Genomic DNA, 12,028 nt, shown 5'->3' with positions numbered 1-12,028 from the left:
TGACTTGGAAGTTGTGTTTTGAGTTTTGAGAGGTGGGGTTGATAAATCTATTAATTGTCTGCCCTGAGTTGTTAGTAGCATGAAGCATACTGCTCTCTTGCTTTGTGACTCACTTAATTGGATACTCCACAAAAGCAATTGTTTGCCATAGTTCTTTTAAAGATAATTTGCCAGCAGATGACAGGAACGAAACTTGTAGAGAATTGTGCTGGTGGATGCTCTTTGAGAACTTTTAAATCCTGGGTCAGAAACTAAAACTTACTATATTGGTGGGGTTTATGCTGGGGATGGGCAAGCTGATATTAGATCAAGAAGTACCCAGAGCATGCTAACGTGCAGAGTTCCTGTTGTGTTGATGTGAGATGATACAGATCGTACAGCAAGCATCCACACCTATTGCGTTTCTCCCAGCAGATTGCATTCCGATCTTAAAGGGTCATTCCTGTCTGCTGTCCAAGGACAACATTGAACTTCTATCAGTAGTAATCCCTTTTCTACATGTTTAATACCTTTGAGAAATCCCCTGGCAGAAGGTAATAAATGTAATTAACTTAGTTACTGCAGGGAAATCCACCTAGACAGGAAACCCTTAGGTTCAGACCCATGTCATTTTCAAGGTGTTACTGAGAGATAATGGAGAATGATAATTCATTCTACAACAGTGGTTTTCATGATTATGAACTATGATGGAGGTCTGAAAATTATTGGGAACCTACCATTTTATTTAATCTCCCTTAATGAAGCCTGAGAGTAAACATCTTTGCTCACAAACATGTCACTCTTCTCTGTTCATGAGGCTCTCGTTCTGGAGAGTATTTAGCGTTTAACCACTTCGCTGCTGGGCAAACTACAAATTAAAGTGCAATATTTGCCAAATAAACTGCTACATTTCTTAAAACTGCACTTTCTATATCAAAAACCACGTTTATCCATTAATAAAACTAATTTAAAAGGAAAGCTTGTTTAATGGAATGACCCAATAAAATGAAGTTTAGACTAAAAGTACAGATTTTCACAAAAAGCTTAGCACAGATAAAATGAGAACCAAATCCAGGGAACCTCCTTCATAAAATGACACTAATCACATTATAGATGTTTTCATCAGACTTCCAAGTCCCCATGGTGTGCAGTCAGCTCATTGTTTCTGTAAATGTAGCTAAAGTGTGATCATAATCGCAATAATAGAATGTAATTAGAATGCTAATTAGAATGAGGTTAAACTGGTGATTTGAAGTAGGCCACTCAGCAAGTCTGAGAAATTTCAATCATGAGAGGTTTGGCAGCTTCCCCCTCTTCACCCTCCTTCCCAGTGACATGGTGCCAGGTAGGTTTCCCTGCGCATTCCTGCTTTGCAGTTCTGCACCCAGGTGGGAGACAGTTGTATAAGGGACAGTCATCGTAGGGTTCTATCCTGTTTAGTTTATGCACTCCTCAGTGTTAAGAGTCAGAGCCAGTTTATTGATCACCCCTGTGGACGCCATTGTACCACTCAAAGCGTGGAGGGGAGGGCTGCTGTGACCCTGTGCTTGATGTCCCCTGTGTGCCTTGTAGACCTCCAAAGAATGGCTCCACAGACAGCACTGTGCATACATTACATTACATTATTGTCAATTAGCAGATGCTCTTATCCAGAGCAACTACTGGGTTACAACTTTACATGTTATCCATTTATGCAGCTGGATATTTACTGAGGCAATTGTGGATTATGTGCCTTGTCCAACAGTACAGCAGCAGTGACCCAGCAGGGAATCAAACCAGCTACCTTTCAGTCACAAGCCCTGCTCCTTACACTATACCACACTGCTGCGGCATACAGTGACAACATGCCAGCCACTAGAAGTCTTTTATTTGAATGACAGATCATATGATGACACAAAAATAAAGGACTATATTCATGTCGTTAATTCCCAAAATTATACGTCTGTGACACTGTCATCAAACAAAGTTTGAGACACCACTGAAACAAAATCTTCACCAACAAAATCTTGCTGATTTAAGCCCACTGTGCTGGCTGGATCAGTAGTAAAATGAATTCAAGTTACATCACATCAGCTGAAAACATGTAGTGATACAGGAAGGGATATGTGAACATTTGACAGTGTCCCCATAGTCCCTTAATTTTTTTTTAACCCTGGAAAGTCTCAGAAAAGTAAGTAGTTAAAATCCAGCTGTACTAGTAAAGCTGTGGAAAATTGCCTGAATCTTAAAATAAATTTTATTCATATATTTCTTTACAGAAAAGTCTTTCTACTTTCGCAGTTTGAACTGCTATGTCTAGCAATGTCAGTCTGTTATTGCCACTGATTTTGCTGATAAATTGGCCCAAGGGCGTAGGTTTGGTCTCAACATTAGTAGGGACACAACCGAGGGCACATTGGAATTATCTAATGCGAACGAGTTCGCTCAAATATTGGTAGGGACATGTCCCTACCATCCATATGCAAACCTATGCCCTTGAATTGGCAATCCCCTTGGCCTCTGCATTGTCCACTACCAAAGGTTATGGGAAATTTTGGCTTTTTTTGACATTTTACTGTGGCTTTTTGTACCACAACAAGTTTTACATGAGCTTACTCATCTGGACTTGACTCCATTACAAGGAAGAACATTCATACTATATCCTCAAACACATTTGATATATCTTTAAACTTCCTGTTGCACTTACTATGTCACCTAACTAATATGCCATGTTATGTAATGTAACTCCTGCCATCAGAGGGTGACATTTATGACTTAATATTTTCTCTCCTGTAAGCTTAACCTTCTTGTACGCACTTTTCTAAGCTGAAGTGGAGTGTGTGACATGTAAAAGTAATACAGACATCACAGACAGCAGACAGAATGGTGATTAAATTTTTATTACAATTGGGGCGATGTCACAGAAGAACACTGATGATGTCAGAATGAGAAATTCAATTCAATTCTATCACAGTAGAATGTTGATAATGTCGAACAAAACGAACAAAGGAGTTCTCATATATAATTTTTGTTTTGATGACATCTGGTGGACAATAATAAAAGTACACCCATTGAAAAAACTGATTTTAAACCGTTAAAATTATACTTCTTACAGCTTTAATATTGAGAATGGGTGTTATGCTAAAACAAGATACATGCTACAGACAGTTGATATTAATTAGAGCAAATGTTTCTGTTTTTGTTTCTGGTGATCTGAAAATACAGTTATTAACTCGTATGATTGAATCACTTCAGTGAATTGAATGACTGAACCTAAACCAGAAGGGAGTGTTAGTGTTCTGTGATGACCTTACTGCCACTTCAATCCTGACAAAAAATGTGCCCATATTGCTCCAGTTGTAGCATCACTTCACTGGTTATCTGTTAAATATTGGATTGATTTCAAAGTACTGTCTTTTCTTATAACTTTTAAATGGAGTTGCACCCATTTACCTGCAAGATTTGTTAATTCCCTATAACCTGCCCAGATTACTTCATTCCCAAGATGCTGGCATCCTGGTTGTTCCAAAAGTTGAAATAAATAAATTTGGTAGTAGAGCCTTTCCATAACACAGAGCTCTGCTGTTATGGAAAAGCCTACCTAACGTTTGGGAATCAGGTACAACCTCTGTTTTTAACACTACACTGCAGACTTACCTTCACAGTAAACCTTATAGAGAATGTGAATATACATCACGCCGCGTTGCATGTTGGGACAGGGGTGCCATCTTGTGAGGAATGCACTCTGTTTACCTGTGCCTGCTACGGTGGTTACCTGCATACCTTTTGTTTTGTTTGGCTAAAAACAAAAAAGTTGTTTAAATCATTGAAATCTGATGGAGAAGGGAAGAGATGGAGAAGGGGAAAGAGAAAGAAAATGGACCCTACCGGGAGAAATTAAATCGCAATGCCAAGCAACGGTATTTGGACAAACTAACAACGATAAATAACATAGATCCATATGACTTGGCAGCCCAAGAGTGGATTACAGACCCCGATGCACTACCTCCACTCACATACTCTGACATTGTAAATTATCTCGTTTTTGGACTGAGTTTACACTTTGTCGTGGACCTTCTTACAGCAGCTACCCTTGCCATCCGGCATCTTCTTGTCACCTCCTTAACCTGCTGCCCTTCGTGTTTTTTCCATGTAGGAAAGTCGAAAAAACGTATTCCATTGTCCAGTTTTCTCCCTGAACGATGGTGTGACCTACTATAGCAGTTCTTGCTGCAGCAGCTCTGACCTACCACGGCGACGTTTTTCAGAATCATGACAGAAAATCAAAACACAGCCTCCCACTCACGAACAGAAAGGCAGCGGGATCCTCACAAGATGGCACGTAAACAAAATTCAACACGGCGTGACGTCAACTTCTCATTCTCTATAGTGTCATTTGGGTATTGAGGATGGGGGTGGCCTGTGGCTATAGAAAACTTTAGCTGCTATGAACTGTCTTTGCTGTTGCTTCATTTCCAGTTGGACTGTTCCTGTCTGGTTCCTGCTCTAAATGGGACAGGGCAGTCTCGCACCACCTCTGTGACCATGGGTCCTAACCATTCTGCTTACCACCCCTTTGTATGCTGTCATAGTTTATCTCTGCTGAGTCTACCTAATGTCGCACTGCCTCATAATTTCATAACTGCACTAAAATTCACTGGTCATCCCATTATAACCACTACTTTCTCTTCCTCTCTCTCTTTCCTGTCCTCTCTCCTCCTCTGTTTCTCCCCCCTCTGAGCAATAACAGTGTCTATAGCACCACTAGCAGCAATGTTGACTGGCCATGATGTATACGATATCTGGGCCATTGCTGCACCATCCACTCTCAGACAGAGGGTCCCCACTTATAACCTGCCTGAGGGCAATATTTCCAACCCCTGTCCATATCACTGGCTATAGAATGGAGCTATTTTTATGATGTGTGATGAACTGATGTACTGTATTACACCGATGCTATCTTTTCTATTATTATTTATCAGGAGTCTCTTAACTGTCTTTTCCAAGGGTCAGGGAATAATTTTCCATTTTTTCCCCAATTAGCCTGGGCTTTCTGGGTTTTTTATTCCCTCTAGAAAATATACAGCCCGTTGTGACAATCTTGATCGTAAAAAGGCACTATAACAAAAAAAAAACTTGATTGATTGGTTGACTGTATGCACTGTTGTGTTCCAATATTATATCCTCATCATGTCTCTACCCCACTTACCTAATATCTTGCTCTGCTGCTTCTCCCTTTCTTTCTCTCACTCATATTTTAACCCTGTGGGGTGGAGGACAATAACCGCTGAGAAAGGCTCATGTGGGAAATGACAGACTGTCATTGTCCACTGCCTAAATGAGAGGTGGGGGGAAATCACTCAAGATAGCTGAGAAGAAACAGTTTTTATGCTTTCCCCTCTTCTGCAACCCTGTTTTCAGAATTTTCAGTTGTGCGTTAGGCTCCTCTAATTCCAAACAGCACTCGCACAGGACTGCTGAAGCGAAATGAGCGTAGTCATCTGACACAGTCGCACACAGCCAGTTTAGTGGCTGGACTGGATGTGGGTTATGTGTAGCTTCATGGTTCTAACATTTCTGGTTAAGTAGGTTGCATAAACTGAGCTAATTTTAACTATGTGGATAAATCCAGTATACCCTCATGGTCAACAAATGGTGTGTTTTTTTAATAGAAAGGACAGCATTAATTGAATTAAATATACAATAAAGATATTGTGTATTGTCCAGTCATGTTCTGAGGTAGTGTCCCTAAGTGAAGGGACTTACACTTGCCATGCTGCCATGCTATGCGGTGAATTGCCCTGTTCTGTCCTGTATAGACGACTGGCTTTGCCTTTTATGCTGCCATAGTTGATTTTGTCCACTAGGTGACAGAAGCTGCAATTTGTTTCTAGCTCCCTCCTTTTGCAAGAGACAAAATTCTATTTACAGTATTGATTTCTTTCCTCTGACAACACTATTGATTGGTAATATACTCATATTTTAACTGTGAGTGTATGCTGGATATAGAGGAGCTGCAGAAAGGGGCTCTGCTGACACATTGAAAGTGCTGAGTGCTGCCTTAGACAGCAAGTCAGTGCACGTGGGTTTTTATCCTTCGGTTCCACTCCCTCTATGTATAGTGGCTGCTCCACAGGAATTTATGGTTCAAGGTACTGCTGCTACACGTGACTATGCTAATAGTTGTTCTTTTGTAAGATTTCAGTTTGCATCTATAAAGCTTGGATGGACTTGTTTTTCAGCTTGCCAAGAATGCCTTCAGCCATTGGACAATCTCTTCATGAGAACTTTACCAATCACTTTCTCTTCCTTCTGTGGCCTCTCCAATCATACTTCTTACTTCTGTCTCCCAATTTCCCTCTTTCCCTCTGTCTCTTTTCCTCTCTCCCACGCTCTCTTTCCCTCAATCTCCCTTCCTCTCCTTTCCCTCCTGCTCTCTCACTCTCTTACTATCTCTCCCTTTCCCCCTTCTTCCTTGTCTCTCTCTCATTCAAGTAGCTTTATTGTCAAAGCATGATCACAAATGTCAACAAACATTCAATGCTGATTATATAAAAACTACAAAAAATGTGTTAGTTGTACTTCACTCATCACCCTTTCTAGTTCCTAACTTTTTCACCTTTGGCCCCTCCATATCTTCCTTCCCTTACATTGCTTTGTAAATTAACAATTCTATTAATTTTAATGCCCTAATAACAGACAAGAGCAAAATAAGCAGGAAGAGGGTGAGATGGGGCAGAAGCATATGGCAGAAGCTGCCATATAGCCACGCGGTAGAGCCAATCCACAGATGGTGGATTTGGCTGCTGAAAAGGAGAGGTGAATCTGACAGTGAACAAGGTACCCAACTGACAATTATCTCAGGATAAATGGATAAAATTCTAAGTCACTGTGGATAAAAGTATTTGCTAAATGACACTATGTAATGTAATGTAATAGTCAATACCATACTAAGCACTGTATTAAATAAATAATAAAAATAATGCAGATTAGAAAAAAGTCAAGGTAACTGATGCTTTATAATTGTAAATACATTGGTTTTCTCATTCCGTCCTTGTGGGTGGGGGCTGAGATGGTAGTACCCCCTCTTGGTTTAGTGGTGATTTGCAGCAGGCTTCTTGCCACTGCCTGTTTGGCTGACTGGTCTCTCACAGCCATGGTGGCCTGGGGGATGTTGGCAGTAGTTTCTGGGTTGTCATTGGTTCCCCCTTTCTTTGGGAGCTATTTATATTACATTCACATTATTTTCATTTAGCAGACATTGTTATCCAGAGTGACTTACATAGATTACAATTTTATCCATTTATACAGCTGGATATTTACTGAGGTAATTTTCGGTTAAGTACCTTTCCCAAGGGTACAACCTTTCGGTTACAAGCCCTATTCCTTACCACTACACCACACTCACACTGCTGTGTACTTCAGTGTGACAGACTGCTGTCACTACTGTTGAATATGTGCTCTGACTGCCATACCAACGAGCCTGGCTCTTTGGCGTTGCGGTCAAAGCTGCAGTTTGGTACCCCGTAGACCCGGGTTTGAGGCCGGGTGGCGTGACTGCTCTCGCCCTTCACTACATATGATGTTAGAAGGGGGATGGCTTGCCGTGAGGCCATCGGAGGCGTGCCCAGTGTGTGAGACGTACGAGGGACCCCCAGGTTAGGTTGACCCTGGTATGAGGGACCCCAGAGATGGGTGAAGCACCAGTGAGTGGGGCATCCTGGGATGGGAGAAGGGACACGAGGGACGCCTTGGTGCGTGAAGCGCACGGGCACACTTCCCGAAGGGGAGGGCAGTGTGACAGAGTGCTGTCACTACAGTTGAGTATGTGCTCTGACTGCTATTCCAATGAGCCTAGCTCTTTGGCGTTGCGGTCAAGTTGCTGGTTTGGTACCCCATAGACCTGGGTTCAAGCCCAGGTGGGGTGACTGCTCTCGCCCTTTGCTACATTCAGCATTTCAGAGCTAATTTGAGCCACTTCTCTTCAATGACTGTGAATTGGAGGATCCCCAAATGCTTGGGTGGGAGTCCATTTTGGAGGTCTTTATCAACTCCCAAAATGAGGGCTTCGAGATTCAGAGGAAGATTCTGTATGCTGCAAACTTGCATGGAGAAATGAAAATCCAGGAACCACTCCCTGAACTGTACATTCCCATAAATCCCTCTGATACATTCTGCACGGTGAAGCCACTAAAGCCAGCCCTGATCCTGCTGACAACCACCAGTGCCAGAGTAAACAACAGTTAGCTCACACATGATGCAAGGATTGACTGACAATGAGTCTCCAGGCCCTAGGATTGACTGTGATTGCCCCCCAGGACACCCAGTTAGAGCAGCCAATAGCAACAGAGAGGGGTCCACTGCGACAGAAAAACCAACCACAGAGCAAGCCTCCTGCAAGGATGAACCCAATCCAAGAAGCCCCAGGGTCATCCTCCTAACATAAGTGTCTCCTGATGCCTGGTCAGACAAATCAAGACAACAATCAACACTAAACCAACACATCAAGACTTCTGTGAAAAGCACTGGCACATGGCAGCAGGGCCAACATAGACACTGGAATCAGGAAAAGAGTGTCATTAATTAAATTGTTGTACATTTGATGTACACACAGAGGTTGATGAGTTCACTGCGAAGCCATTCATTGAGCTGAAAGTTCAGAATATATTCCGGGAAGCCTGGGCAGGCTTACAAGAGAAAGAAACGAAAAGTAAACTCCAAAAATATCAAGGGCCCGCGCTATAAGCCCAGTTCCTTTACGTCATGTGGTGATTAGTGCAACAAGAAAAACAGGAATGGATAATTGTTGAGACTGTGTGCACTGCCATCTCTTTTGAAAAGAAAACAAAGGATGAAACATTGTTCAAATTCCACCAGAAGAGAGAAAGAGAGAGATAGAAGGAGATGGGGGGGGGGGGGTTGTTCCCTGACCCTTGGGTGGTGCTGGTAAACCCAAAACAGAGAATATCTCTTCACAGACAAGAGACAACATGATCATTTTTCAGCGGGTTGATAGAGGTCTTTCAAGTGCTGTCCTGAAGTAGTTTGAGTTGGAGGAAGGAAAGATGTGGCTGATTTTGAAGTGCATATTATTCTGTATTGTCTATAAAAGAACAATAATAAATGTTAGTCATAAACAAGATGGACAAACATTTTGCCAGTGCTTGGGAAACTCTGCAGAGATGAGGAGTAAAATACATTAAGTGTGAGCTGCATATGATGAACTCTGAACTCCACACTTCAGGCTTTCTCAAGGGGAGAGAGCTGCCATGCATGGATGGAAGGAACACATCATGTCCCACCTTCATAGCAGAGAGATGGGTGGAAGGAGAGAGAGAGGGAGAGAGGGGGAAAGAGAGAGAGAAAGATGGAGGAAGAGGAGAGAGGGGAGGGGGAGAGAGAGGGAGAGAGAAGGAGGAAGGGAGGGAAAGAGAAACGTGTGAAAGAAGAGAGGGATTGACAGGGAGGGAGAGAGTGAGTGAGAGGGAGAGAGAGAGAGAGGGAGAAAGAGAGAGAAAGGGAGAAAGAGATAAAGAGATCGTCAGTCAGGTTCAGCTTGCCCCATACTCCACCCCACCCCTACCCTCATCTCCCGCCACCACATCCTCTTGTCCTGCTTTCAACCATTCCCTCCTTCTGTGTCTCTGTCAGTTTGTCTCCTCCTCAAAGCGTGAGCATAGTATGACAGAGACACATGATGTGGAACACAGAGCAAGAGAGGGAGACACAGAGAAAGAGACAGATAGGGAGAGAGAGTGATGCTGGCACCAGCAAGAGAGGGAGAAGGGGAATGAGAAGGAGGGAGGCATAGTCATTCTGCCCCAACCGCTCTGACAGCCCGGGCAACATAGTGCTCATTCTGCTCTGCTACACGCCCACTGCTCCCCACAGCTTCCCACAATCCCTCATTCCATGGCACTCTACCTGATAACCCCTCTGTCTCTCTTTCTTCTCCTTCATCTCATTAATTTGGTTAATCCCTCTATCGTCCACATCTGTCTCTCTCCCCCTTTTAAACCCCTCTATTGCCCACATTGGACAAATGCAAAATCAAACAATTGTTTCCATCTTTTTGTTGCGTATGTTGTGGTTAGGAAGGAGTCCATTTTGTCCTGTTAGTTTGCATGCATTGTATAAATGGAACACAACATGTAAGATCAATAGAACCAAATTTTTATGCTGTTCTGTTACTTAATCAGTTACCTGGGACTTTCCCCATGGGTGGCCTAAACTGGTCAGCTCACTCTGAATAATAAGGTTTGTATGTATGACAGCACTTCAGAGAGAGCCAGCAAGCTACCGAAGGAAATGTGTGTTCGAGGTGAGGGTGGAGCAGCGCTCCTGCTCAGCTGTTGTTGGACCTCCCCATCCTTTTGAAGACCAGGTCACACCTGAGCAAAAGGCCTTTTTTCAGTTGTTTTTGTCAGACACAAATTACAGTCCTGCACAATGAACATAATGTAACCATACAACAGTCACCTCACCTACTACACACAAATGTCAGAGATCACTGCACTGACTGAAGGCCTTACTGTTTGCATACTTTAAAACGGAATTGCTGAATTCATTTTCTGAAATAAGTGGTAGCTGTTGTTGAGGACTCTGTGTAGCGCTAGAGTTCTCTGATATTCAGTGGGATAACTCCTTTGTAGCTGGATGTGTTCCCCAAGCTGCAGTCATATCTTGCTATGAACTGACATGCTGGAAAGTCAACAATCCAACGCACCATGCTGCACTCCAGCTAGTCAAGAGACAGAGGAGGTTTTTAAGTGTGACCTGTGATCTGCATAGAATTCTCCCTCCAAAATAATCTCACTCTGTAAATTTGAATTAGGACAACTGAACAGACCAACCAACTTTGCTTTTTTGACCATGTGAACTAAGCATCATAATTTTGAAGGGATTTGAGCATTATAAAATATATCTGATAAAAACAGGACATAAAACCCAACCTTTCAACTCTGCCCTCCACTGAAAGGTCTTCACAAACATGAGGAGCTGCTGATTGGAAGCCTGAGAATGTACTAACCAATCACTCTCCTTCAGGAGCAGCATGGCTTGGCATTATAACTCACAACATGGCTGTTTTCCCAAAGAATCTACCATCAGAACCTTATCATCCATTTGAACTACAACAATATCCCAGATCCTTGCTGCTACCAACAGCCAATAGCTATGAGATAGAAGACATTCAATCAACAAACATGCAATAATTATGAATTAAGTAACTAAAAATCACTACGGGTCAGTAAGGTCAGAACAGTAGTCCGTTACATAGCATTTCTCCTCTAATCATGACATATACGGTATGTGACCTAGTATATTGGCCTCCCACCTCTCCCTGTCTCTCCTCCACCCTTACCATACAGACACACGTGATACTGCTGGTGATTCTGAAGAGGAACCAGCAGTGAAGGAGAAATAAAGCTCCAGACTGAGGAGAGAGCAACCCTCCATACACTCGCTCACTCAAGAAAACAAGCACAATTAATTATCACTAGTATTATTAATAGCAGTAGTAAGTGTTATTATTTTTATTTGTTTATATATTTCCTCCTTTTTGCCCAACTTTTAGTAGTTAAGCATTGTAGGGTTAACAGAAAAGTGAGCATAAAATGAAAAAATCAAAAAGATAAGTGGCTAAGTCAACTAAGGTGTTTATCCACAATGCATGAGTCCTACAGGTCAAACCCGGGGTTGAGCGGTTTCATTCACCGACCAACGACTGTCTGTAGCATGCGACTGGCTTCATTCTGCCAAGGTATGGGGAGTGTCCCCCCCAGGTCAATTTCCTGTTGTCCACATAGAAGCTGGCTTGAAAACTAAGGAGGAATCAGACACAAGGCTGAAATGTTTAAACTACTGTCTACCTGCATAATTTAGTGTAAAATTCACACTGGAATTCTTTAATTCCAGTGAAGTTGGCAATAATGAAATCCAACATTAAATTTCAAGCGTTGCTCTGTTTGTTTGAAATGTGTTTAATACTAATTAGCTATGTGTCTCCAGCTCAGATCCCCCCGAAGTGCACAGTTGGATAAATCAGTGCTCTACCGTCACCTGTGCATGC

Source organism: Megalops cyprinoides, chromosome 16, assembly GCF_013368585.1.
Source record: "Megalops cyprinoides isolate fMegCyp1 chromosome 16, fMegCyp1.pri, whole genome shotgun sequence".
Lineage (NCBI taxonomy): Eukaryota > Metazoa > Chordata > Actinopteri > Elopiformes > Megalopidae > Megalops > Megalops cyprinoides.
The sequence above is the reverse complement of the archived record's forward strand: the minus strand, read 5'-3'. Positions refer to the sequence as shown.